Genomic DNA, 11,966 nt, shown 5'->3' with positions numbered 1-11,966 from the left:
CTGGGGCCGGGGCCAGGAGGTGGCCAGGACAGCGTGGCACTGGGCAATGCCACTCCCTCCCTTGGCCCTTTCCCCTCCCCCCTCAGACTTTCCCATGGGGGGGGGAGTGTATGCACATGTGAATGTGCATGCTTAACTCCCCCCCCATTATATCCCCCCCCCCACATTATTTTTTCTTTCTCTGCCTATGCTTCCAGGTGAAAACTGCAGGATTGTGGCCTGGGTCTTAGTGGACCAAAATGTTGGTCAGTTCCTACACAAAGGGCATGGCTTTGCAGACATGACTGGACCAATTGTTGTGTTCAGTTATGGCCAACCACTGTGTGCACAAGGCCTTGACCTTTATGCCGTACAGCCACACCAACCGGAGAGGTTTCTTTCATGCATCCCATCTGACAGGGCATCATAAACATGGGTGGTTGAGCATCCCCTCTGCACAAACCGCCTCTGTACCTCTGCATCTACCCAGAGGTTCACAAGGTCGTGTACCTCCTTCTGGATCCAGTTGGAGCCCTGGGTGCTTGTCTCAGGTGTGCGCACGTAGGCAGGGCTGGGCCTCACAGGGGACAATGGTTCCTCTCATGCCAGCTCTCTGGTCCCCTACACTGCTGCCTCTGTGTGGTCAACCCTGATCAGCGCTCAGGAGTGCTCAGCAGCAGGGGAGGGCCAGGGCCTGGAAGCTGTGCAGCAGAGGCAAGTGTGCCATAGCACAAGCACACAGCTGCAAAGACAGGAGACAGTACTAGGGGTGTGCAGGAATAGGGAGCTGGTGCTGCCCACCTACCACAATCAGCCAGGCAGGAACCCTGGGGAGCTCTGAGGGCTGGCCAGGGGGAGCAGTAGCTTGTATCCCTTTACAACATTGGCAACACATAGGGGGTGCCTGTGGGTGCATGTGCATTCCCTGAGATTAGCGGTGCGCCCCCTGAGAGGAGCATCACTGACACTGCTGGCAGTGCCTGTGGGTGGTCACCGCTCACCCTCCCCACCCCTTGCTACCAACACCACCAGCGGTGTCTGCAGCTGGTCGCTGATCGCTGCCTGCCACTGCTGACACTGCCGGCAGCATCTGCGGGTGGCTGCTGACCACCAGTCAGTGCTCACCATGCCCCCTCCCCACAGACACTGATGTGGCTGCCTGTGGGAGCTCCCCACTTACTGCTGCCATGCCTCTGCTGCTGCCACTGCTGTCTGCGGGCGGTTGCTGTGCCCCGCCAGCCTCCAGGGGCATGTTTCGTTCATGCTTTACAACACTCACCTGTGGCCAAGAGGCAGCTCTGGCTAGTGGACAAGATGAGCAGCAACAGCCTGGCTCCTGTCCAGGGGGCACGCAGGGCTTGCAGTCCCCCAAGCTCCTCTGCAGTGTGTCCTAGGGCACTGAATGGCTGCTGGCTTTTATATCCTGCAGCTTTGGGCTGCCAGAGAGCAACCCAGCACTGGGGGAGGGGAGGGGTGAGGACCAGCCAGAAGCCCTGAGGCTTAGGTCAAGCCAGCCAACTACTAGCGGGGCAGACCCAGCAGGCAGCCCCTGGTTACTGTTCCATAAGACATCTACATGTGTATTACTGCGCAGTAACTAATCAGGCATAAATTTGATACCTGCATGATGCAGGTATAAAATTTAAGCTCAAGTCAGTGTAAGCTGCCATATTTACGGCACAGTACAGATGTGCATGAGTAGATGAGCGCCTGTACCGTGCAGTAGTTTTAGTTACTATGCAGTAAATATGCAGGAGTAGACGTGCCCATTGCGTAGCATTTAGTTACCTTTTTTTTGGATGGAAAGACATAACTGATGAAGTTATTAAGATAAAATATGTATTAGAATCCAAATTATGTTACACGTTATTACTATATTTACGAGTAAAAGATGAGTTTTTCTCTCCATTTAACTTTGGCGGAAAAGTCCCCCTTACAGTCAAACACAAGGTAGCTGGGGTGGGGGGGCAGAGAGGGAAGGGGCAGGCAGTTGATGCAGAGCCAGAGCTACAGCTGCCACCTGCTCCCCTCACCCCCAAATGCCTCTACATGACCTGCCGCTCCTCCCTCGCAGCCCCCAGTCTCCCTTCATTATGCCATTCTGTCTACCTCTGCCCACTGCCTCACTTCTCCTTATCTTTGCTCAGTGCTGGCAGGCTCTGTCCTGTTGCAACACAGGGTACGGAGCATGGCTCCAGCCTGGCTCCATAGCAGTGGTGTGGAGCCAGGACTGCTGTTCCAGCCCAGCCCTGTAGCAGCAATGCCAGGTCCCTGCCAGTGCTGCTACAGGGTTGGGCTAGAACAGCAGTGCCAGCTCTGTACTGCTGCTACAAGGCTGGGCTGGAGCCATGGTGCATGCCCCAGGTTGAAGCAGGGATGGATCCTGCTGGTGCAGAGCAAAGGTAAGTGTGTGTGAGGGTGGAAGGGGGTGTTGAGGGGTAAGCAAGGGGGAAAGACTTTGGTGGGGAGTTGGAAGGAAGAGGGGTGGGGGCCGGAGACCTCAGGCAGCAGAAGTGGCATGGAGAGAGGATGAGCAGAAAACAGTGGAAGGGGGAAGAATCAGGGAAATCTGAGGCTGCTGTGGTGGGGATGGGCAGGCACAATTGGGAGAAGGTGGGGGGGAAAGGTAACAGGGGGCAACCTGCCTGCCTCTCTTAGTGCTTGCCCCACCACCTCCACACTGCCTAACTGCTACCACCTGCCCCATTACTGCCTGCATTGCCTGCCCATTACTGCCTGCCCTATCACATGCACTCCATACTGCCTCTACTAGTGTCTATTCTGCACCACCTGTCCTAATACTGTTCTCCTCATCACCACTCCCTCCACTATTTGCAGCAGTAGGGGGGAAATGGATTTAAGATAATCTTCCAATAATTAGATTCCATACATGGACAATTATAATAAATTTATACTTTTTTAATGTGCAGAATCTAATGATTGAGGGGTTGTCTTACAGTCAGGGTTGTCTTGTATTTGAGTAAATATGGAATTATTGTCATATACTATTTGTAATTCAGTAAGATCTAAAGCTACTCTTCTCCATGTGGAGTTCACAAAGGCACAATCATAGGTATGTAGACATACATATTAGCTTTTCTGAGGATTTTCAACCTTCATTTAAAAAAATGACTAATTTCCAGTGTCTGAATTCAACTCCACTTTAGGTAAATATGTACCTTCAGCTACAAAAGCGGCATTTGGGGGGCTGTTTATTTAGACTTTTTTATCCTATTTCCCCCTGTACAACTCTGTTTGCCCTTAGCATATCCAGAAGAATCTACTCGAGCCAGTGTCCCTCTCTAACAACCATGTTTTACCTCAATAGGCCTCTCTGTGATACAGCCCTGTAGGTTGCCCCATTGAAATAACAGGACTATGTGCTTTCCTGGATGGATTAATAAGGATTGATTAGAAAGATGTCCATTGTCAGAATAGAGAGAGTTGTGCATCCATGCAGATGGGATTATGATTGGTCTCTGGGGGCACACAAGGCTGTCTATTGAGAGAACTACATTACCACTGGGGAATTATATTTTTTCAAGGATGGACTTGGATGCCCCCCTAAGGTGAGAGATATTATTTTGTGCTAATTGGAAATACGTAACGTTGGATTAGAATTTGGAGCATAGACTTGAAGGCCTGACTGTAGAGTAGATAAGCCCCTCAGGAAGATAGCATTTGTCAGCTTTCAGGAGTGCACCAAGGAGTGCAATACTGTCTTAGACTCCCTGGTGGTTTCCTTTTGCACTTTATTGTGCCTGTACAATTAAATCCTTTTATTTTATTTCCAGTCATTTTTATCTTCTGGATCTTCTACATTCATGCAGCTGAGTAAACGACTCAAAATATAATCAATTATATATACTGTAAATGCATATATACATCTATAAATATATTTAATTAATAATTCATTTAAATTTTATCAATTTGTTCAGAATTCTAAAATGAATTTTTGTCAATACTTTTCTTTATCAATGCAAATTGATATCATTTCATGCTGACACCATGCCGTAAAACTCATGTAACATTGGGTTGGTTATTTTCAGCACTTATAAGACTTACACACCTGTATTTTTAATAAAGCCTATTCTGTCATCTTGTGTATTGTTTTGCCCAGCACATATAATCTTTATCAAGAGATGGTTTATGCTATGTAAGTTTGTCTTGCAAATTTATCTATCCAGGCACATTCCTGATTTTGCACAGAGCCTCGTGAAGTCAATGCAGCTCTGTGTAGATGATGCCTAGAGAGAGCAAAAGAACAGGAAAAACTGATGCTGGGGAAACAGGGGTAGTTAAACTGCTGATGTGCTATGACTACTGCTTATCATGGTCAGCAATAATGTCTCTTTGTGCTCCCACATCTGTCTGTATCCATCTGTTGCCTCTTATCTTTGATGGGAGACTTTTTGGGGCAGGGAATGTCTTTTTCATTTTCTGCTTCTACAGTGTAAGGGAATTTCTAGGAACTACCTCAAGAAGCATCAGAGGTATAGTACATTTGAGGAATCTAGGTCTTATTTTCTTCTTAAACAATATTTCATGCACCTGATTCCTATAAATCATCTTTTATAATAGAACACATTTTGTGAGGGGGCAGCAGAGCCATTTGGTAATTTTTTTTTGTTAACTTCAAAGACGGATATTTGCAAGCAGGAGGGAAGTTAATTATTTTTTATGCATCTTACAAAAATGAAAAATGTATAAACCTATTGCTGTAGGCACTAATGTTAGAGCTGTTAAATCCCCCTGGTTAATGTAGTGGAGAATTGCTTTTATCCCATTGGAAAATATTGGATCATATTATAATATCTTTTGGAGGATCAAATAAAATGGCTTGGGTCAGCTAGAATATACATGTGGGCTTTTTTTCAATAATCTCATGAAAGAAAATAGAATTTGGTAATAAGCAGCACCTTTCACATGTGAGGTTTATCATGGCACATTTCTATATTCGGTTTAGAAATTCATAGATCTCTGCCCAAGCAACCAGTCGCCAGTAATTCATGGTCAACAAATGTACCCCCTTTTCTGACGTGCCAGCCATCAGGACTTTCACAAATATAGGGCTGAGTGTGCACATTTAAAACCTGTAATCTGTAAGCGGTTCTGGTAGGAAAAGTCAGTAATTTTGCTGTATGTAAAGGTTCACAAATAGCAAATGTAAAACTTAAGGCAAAACATAAGGCAAAAAGTTGTGTGAAAGGCAGGGTTGAGGAAAACTTCAGTGATCCCTTCCTCTTTTCATTTTCTCTGTAAGACTGCAGTGTATATTTAAATCCTGAGCTTGGTCCTATGGAGGGCAACAGGAATTTTGCTATTGACTTCAACAAAAACAGGAAAAGGGTTCTCGAATAAAATGCTAAGTAGACTACTCCGAAGGCTTGTGTCTCATCCCCGCAACTTCATTTTTCCATAGAAGAGATCATTGGTGTGGCAACGGTAATCTCTCATGATTGAGGATCGTCACTTCCATAGGCCACGAAAGGGTTGTAGATGAGTCAGTTGATGGCTAAGAAGGCCAATCCCAGAGCCAAAGACTCTCTGGCAAATGCCACAGGTGGTGGTGAAAGGGAGGGTCAGGCCACAGATATCTCAGTCTTATTTCCTCTCCGTCCATTTCTGCCATTTTTCTGCCTCCAGGGTGAGATGATTTTCCTCAAAGATGTATCTTCTCTTGCAAGCAGCTGCCATGTAGCCCTATCCTGGATTAGTTTTTCCCAATTTGTGGTATCAACGCCACACTTTTTAATGTTTGCCTCAAGGTCCTTGAAGTGTTTCCTCTGGCCCCTGTTCTTCCTTTGTCCTTGGCTGAGTTGGAAGTATACCAGTTGCTTTGGTATACACACATCGGACATGCGCACGCAATGCTCTGCCCACTGCAACTGATGTTGAATAATCAGCACAAGAGATAAGGCAAGGACAGAAGCAGTGCAAACTTTCTTATGCTGGTCTAGCAATGTGATTTAGCCCTGACTTGGAAAGAGAGTTTCTAGAGTGGTTTTATATTATTATGGAATTGTTTAGATAAGTTTAAGTTTAGAGACAAACAAAATGGATCACTCACTACCTTTATATATTTTTACAGCATAAAGACAAAGTAACACCATACAGTTAGGAGAGGATAAGGGTTGCAAGAGTTACAGGCAGATATATTTCTAGAAATATATGGCTGTAGAAAACTCAGAAGTCCACTGTCAATACGGGGTAGTTGTGTAGAACACGGCACCTGGAAGACTGCTGTAACCATAGTGGGAAATAAAAAAAAAGGCATGGAAATATCGAATCCCTGAGCTTATGAAGCTGATGATATCAGTCATTCTTCTGACAATTTATGAGGCCATGTCTGTGTTTGATTTCTGTAGTAATCACTCCTAAGGCTGTGCCCAGGGAATGTTTCAGTTTTTTACCTTCTAGAGTCCACGCAATGCTCAATCTGTGCACTGAAGTCAAATGGATTTTTTCAATGGCTTCAATATTTTGTTCCCCTGATTCATGTGTTTCTGTTTCCGGAAGACATTAGTACCCTTCCTCTTTTTATACTGGTGCTGATTAATGACAGCTAAACGTACGACATAGAGCAGAATCTGGACCATTGTCCTGTAGCATGAGGTGGCTGTAATTTTTTGTTGGGGATATGTGATAAGCTGAAAGAAACCATGCCATTTGATTTCTTTGCATAGGCTTCTTTAAAAGTTAATTCAGGCAATAAGCTAAGGTCTTGCCAATGTGCAGTTTTCAACCCTGCTATGTGCAGAACACAGAATGGTGAATATTATACACTGAATAAATAACAGCTTCCCTGACACTTAATGACCGGTTTCACTTTGGTGCATCAACACTCTAAAAACAGTTGCTTTAATAAACTCAGCTATGGAAGTTGTTTAACCTGTGAAGCATTAACAGGATATATATATTTTCTTTCTGCAAATCTCTGCTAATCTTGGAGCAGATGAATTGACAACTCTGTAATAAACAAATAAATATATGCCAGGTTAGGACAAGCTATTTAAACCAGCTGGCCATCATAATCTGTCACGTGAAGTGATGATGTGTACCAATCAAATATATTTAAAAATATAGCATTTCAGTGAAGCTTGGGCAGTCACAGTTTTCCCAATTTGTCAGCTAATAGGATGTGGTAGTGTGAGGAAAACAGGAACAATGAAAGGGGTGAAGGAGCAAAGCAATCTGTAAGATCAGAGGCAGCCTGAGGGTTAATAGCACTTATAATGGGCTTTCCAATGAGGTTGCATCTAAGCCAGTACAATGAGAACGGCATAATAGGGTCAGTTCCAACAACAAGTTTGTCCTTCTTGCAAAAATCCTGGACATTCCCTAATACAAAGTAAACTACACAAATATAATTAGGTAAATGTTTTACATTAAAATTAAATTGTAAGTGTGTAAATTAATTAACATAACATTATGAATGTTATTCTCAGTCAGCACTATGAAATATTCTTCAATTACTAGAATTTATGCAAAAAATATTAGAAGATGAAAGGTGGTGCCATAGAAGCACTTTGTAGCCTGTTTAGATGGAGCCATTATGTTTGGTTGTCTTTTTTATTTCTGCCACATGTTTAAATAACCCCTGCCTATTTTAAAAATTTGGAGTTAAGCTCAAAATGCATATTGTCTATTTATTTTCTAAAGTTAAGCCCTTAATTTAAAAGTCTTCTCAGGCTGTATCTACACATGTATTTGATGCAGGACCAGTTTACTTGTAAATAAATTACTCATGAGTAAATGGTCCCAGGCAGGTGTCTACATGTGCAGGGGAGCGGAAGAAGATTTGCTGCTAATGGCAGCAAGCTGCTCTCACTTCCTGGGTCCCTGCTCTAGGTTCCCCTTGGGTGCTAGCCCAGGGGCTGGCAGCAAGCATTGGGCCAGAAGAAACCTATCTCTTGGTTGGGGTTGGGACATTACACCCTGCTCCCAAAGGGTGCCTGCTGCTGGGGTGAGGACAATGTCCCTCTGCTCTAGCAGCAGGGAGCTCCTGGCCCTGGGTCCCCAGTCAGGGGCAGGGAACTTGGAAAGAGCTGCAGGAGAGGGGAGATCCCAACCCACTGCCCTGGTTCTCCAGCGGGGCAGCTAGCAGCTAGCTCACTGTTAGCTACACCACCAGAAGGTTGGAGCAGGGGCTGGGAACTACCCCACGGAGAACTGAGCAGGAAACAAGCTCCCCAGCTTCCTCCCTGCCCAACTCTGCCCTCACAGAGCTGAGCAAGGAACAGGCTCACCAATCCCTTCCAGCAGGAAGCTCCCAGCACCAGTCCCACAACCGTGGGGCTATCAGTGGGAGATCCTTATTTCCCAGCAGCATTTCTATAACCATGGGGCTGGCATTGGGAGTCCCAGCTGTCCTGGGCTGTTCTGTTGACCCCACTTTCATGGGACTGGCACTGGGAGATAAGGATCTCCCAGCACCAGCCCCTTGGTCGCGGAGCTGGTGCTGGGAGATAAAGATCTACAAGTCCCTTGCTTCCCTATCACAATGGTGGGGTGGGGGAGGGGTCGGGAGATAAGGATTTCTCAGCCCCCACTCCCCAGCTGCAATCTTGGAGGAGCGGGGGTTGGATCTGCCCACTGCCAGGGTAGGGAGACATAGTCCATGGCCCCAGCAGCAGGCAACTCCTGGGGGCAGGGAGCAGTCTCCCACCCCTGGTAGACAGTTGACCAGGACCAGTTTTGCTTCCAGTTAGGCATCTACATGAGTGCTGCTACAGCATTACTAACTGAAAGTATATTTGCTACTTGCCTTTGCAGGTAGAAAATATACTTTTGATTGGTGAGGTTTACTGTGCAGTAAGCTTGTGCACATGTAGACACACATGCAGTTAAACATTTTGTGTAATGTGCTCCCAGGGCGGGCATATTTATAGATGGAATTTTGTTCCTAGACTGAATTTTAGGGGGAAATGGCAACATTTAGATATAAAGTAACCCAAGTTTCAGACAGTCATTGCAGTATGACATTTGCAATGGGAACAATGGAGGTTACTTTTCAAAACTATGATCTTATAGGCCTCACTAAGACTGTGTGATCTGGCTCTCCCAATACCGAAGAGTGCTTCCACAGCTAAAAGACTTCTGCAGTATTCATTTTGTGCTTTGTTATTTACCTTCCACTCAGGGGTCTGGTACTTTATCTCCTTCTTGTCTCCATCCATCATCAAATTCTGTAGAATTTGCCTGTCCACCCACTAACAGGCAGACAACTACTGACAATAAGACAAGGCGGACATGTTACAATATGATTTCAAAAGTTTGTTGACTTCTGTTCCAGCAGCTCATCAGCCAAAAGAATTTGGCAATTTGGGGTGAATTTGTGCATCTGCAAATTTAGGGGATGTTTTAAAAATAAACAAACTCAAAGCTTAACCTCAAACCAGCTGAACTGGAGAGGACACAAGTTAGCGTCAGAAAACCTCTTAAGTAATAGAAGCAATAGAAGATGGTTGTTTTGCTGGCAAAGATACTTTTTCCAGTTGCCTATTTATGTGCTGTTGCCTAGTTAATAGGTTCTGCTGCATTACATTTATTTAGAAGAAATTTTCTTCCATAGTTGTTTAGAGGCTACTTGAATGAGTCAGAAAGTCTCCAAGGGCATAGAAACTGTGATAGTGAAAGTAATTTGTAGAACATTATGACTCTACCATCTACCACCACTACTCGGTTTACATTTATAAATGCCTGTGTTTATCTCACCTAAACAATTAAGCCTGGTCTATGCGCTGTTTTGTACTGCAGTAACTATGTTGGTTACAGGTATGATTTTTCACTGATATCACTAAATTCGTGCATCCCTGGAGCATCAGTTCCATAGTACTGGCAGGGATGTATTTATACTGCAATAACTATCAATGCAATGTTTATGAATGTTGACAAAGCCTGTAACTTTACAACAGATATACCTCTCAGGAAATTACCCCATACAGTAGCTTACTTAAATCAAAATGCTGAAATACTGTTAACTTTTCACAGAAGAATATATAGTAATAGCAAAGAGGAACATAAAATCTTATTTATCAATAAAATTTTTATTAACCAATTTAACAGGCCAATTGCTTTGTCAAGTAATTTAGAAGTCATTGTTACCATGTATTTATGTTACATTAATACTTAGAGGCTCTATTTATGGAGTCAAGATCATATTGTGTAGGAACTACTGGTTGATGGCTAGAAAGTGGTATGTAGAGGTTTGTTTTTAGGAACTGGCTTGTAGGTAATGAAGATATATATTAGAACAATGGTCCAGGGGAATGGCAAGGGTTAACTGATATCTAAAAGCCTGTTTGTAACAAAAGGTTTCCTTCAAGGCCTACTGTGTTTGACACAGGCAAGCAGCAAGCAGAAACACAGGCTGGAAATTGAAGCCATGTACCATACTATTCCATACCAAAGATAAGGGACTCTGCCACACTGGCCAGGTTACAGTGCCCAAGTGCAAAGCCCTTGGGATTTCTGGTTTTGGTAGATGAACCAGATCAGGAGAAACTGGTAGAGCCCAAATTAGGATGTGTGCATGTGATGGGTTTGTGAAACAAAGGAATATGCTGACAGGACAGAATGTGGACAGTATAACGTTCACAGAGAGACCAAACAGGTATGCCCGAAAATGAAGAGTCATTAGGGGAGAGAAGGAATACGAAAGGAAGGGTTACAGAGAAGCAACGGGTCCCCAAGAGGGGAACCCAAGTCCATCATAGACAGAGGGCACACCACCAGCCTGTCTCACCCACCCCACTGCTGGGGGGTGGGCCTCAGCTTCGGATCTCCAGACTGCTGACATCTTACATTCAAGAGAGACCCTCAGAGTGAAGCTTGCATACTGGCCAATGTACTTTGACTCTCTGAACCCTTGGACTGGTAAATATAGAATTGTTTGCATTATTCTTATCTGCTAGCACTGTGTAGTAATAAAATTCACCTATTTTCTGAGGGTTTGGGTCTACCCAAAACAAGATATCTGTGTCATAAATCCAGTGCCAACACTGGTAATGAAAACACAACATCTGTCCTCAGAGATTACAGTTTTAGGATGCATATTGTTAAATGCACAGGCTCTATTGAGATGGTTACAATACATGTGTTCATTGGAAATGTTCTTAGTTAAAGCAGATCTTTTTTAGTAGTAGGCTACTTTCAGTTGTCTGGATCATGGTGTATGCATAAGAGGTCTAGCCAAGTGCCTCATGAATCTGACACCAAGACCTTCAATACATATGCCTACACAAGAATATGGAGGAATGAAGGCTTCCCAATACCTATCGTCTCACCTTTAGACCATTGAGACAGAATCCAAAGGTCAGACCAAGTCCAGATGTTCAGAGCCTCGCTGGTTGTAGCTTCTGCCAGAGAGCAACAGAAAAGAATTGCTGCTGACTGCCTAATGCCTCAGTGTGGGCACGTTTCTGTCAGAGTGATGTCCTTTAGCTTTTCTTCAACCAAGAAGCACCCACAAGCATTGGGGCTAGGGTTTTGAGGCACCTTATATTTGCCTTACTATGAAGGTTGCAACGTTGTGGTATTTAATAGGAGCTACCTTGCCATGATCAGCCCTACAACATGGTCATCAGGTTCCCCAGTTAGATGCAGTTTTTCTGGATGCTAATATATTGTGTATGTGGATGAAGATCTTTTTCTTCTTCCTTTAAGAAGAAAGATCTTTTTCTTCTTCCAGTAATTTAGACCAATCTATTCAGAGGGCCACCATTCATTACAATCTCATCCAATAAATAAAGCTGAAAGCCTGGACCCTCCGCTACTTCTGTGTAAAGTTATTGATTGAAAGCTTTTTAAAGTTTGGACTGGAGATGCCTTAGAGGTTGAAAATTGTTACAATTCATGGTTCATGGGAAACAAGTTGATCGAGAAACTTCATGGGCATCTCAGTTTCTGCCATGCTGGGTTGTGGGTGGCCAGGTCCAGGGTCAGGCAGAGAGAGCAGAATCCAGTTATGGGCTGAGTTAGGAAGC

This window comes from Crocodylus porosus, unplaced genomic scaffold (assembly GCF_001723895.1).
Source record: "Crocodylus porosus isolate Cpor-Errol unplaced genomic scaffold, CroPor_comp1, whole genome shotgun sequence".
NCBI lineage: Eukaryota > Metazoa > Chordata > Crocodylia > Crocodylidae > Crocodylus > Crocodylus porosus.
The sequence above is the reverse complement of the archived record's forward strand: the minus strand, read 5'-3'. Positions refer to the sequence as shown.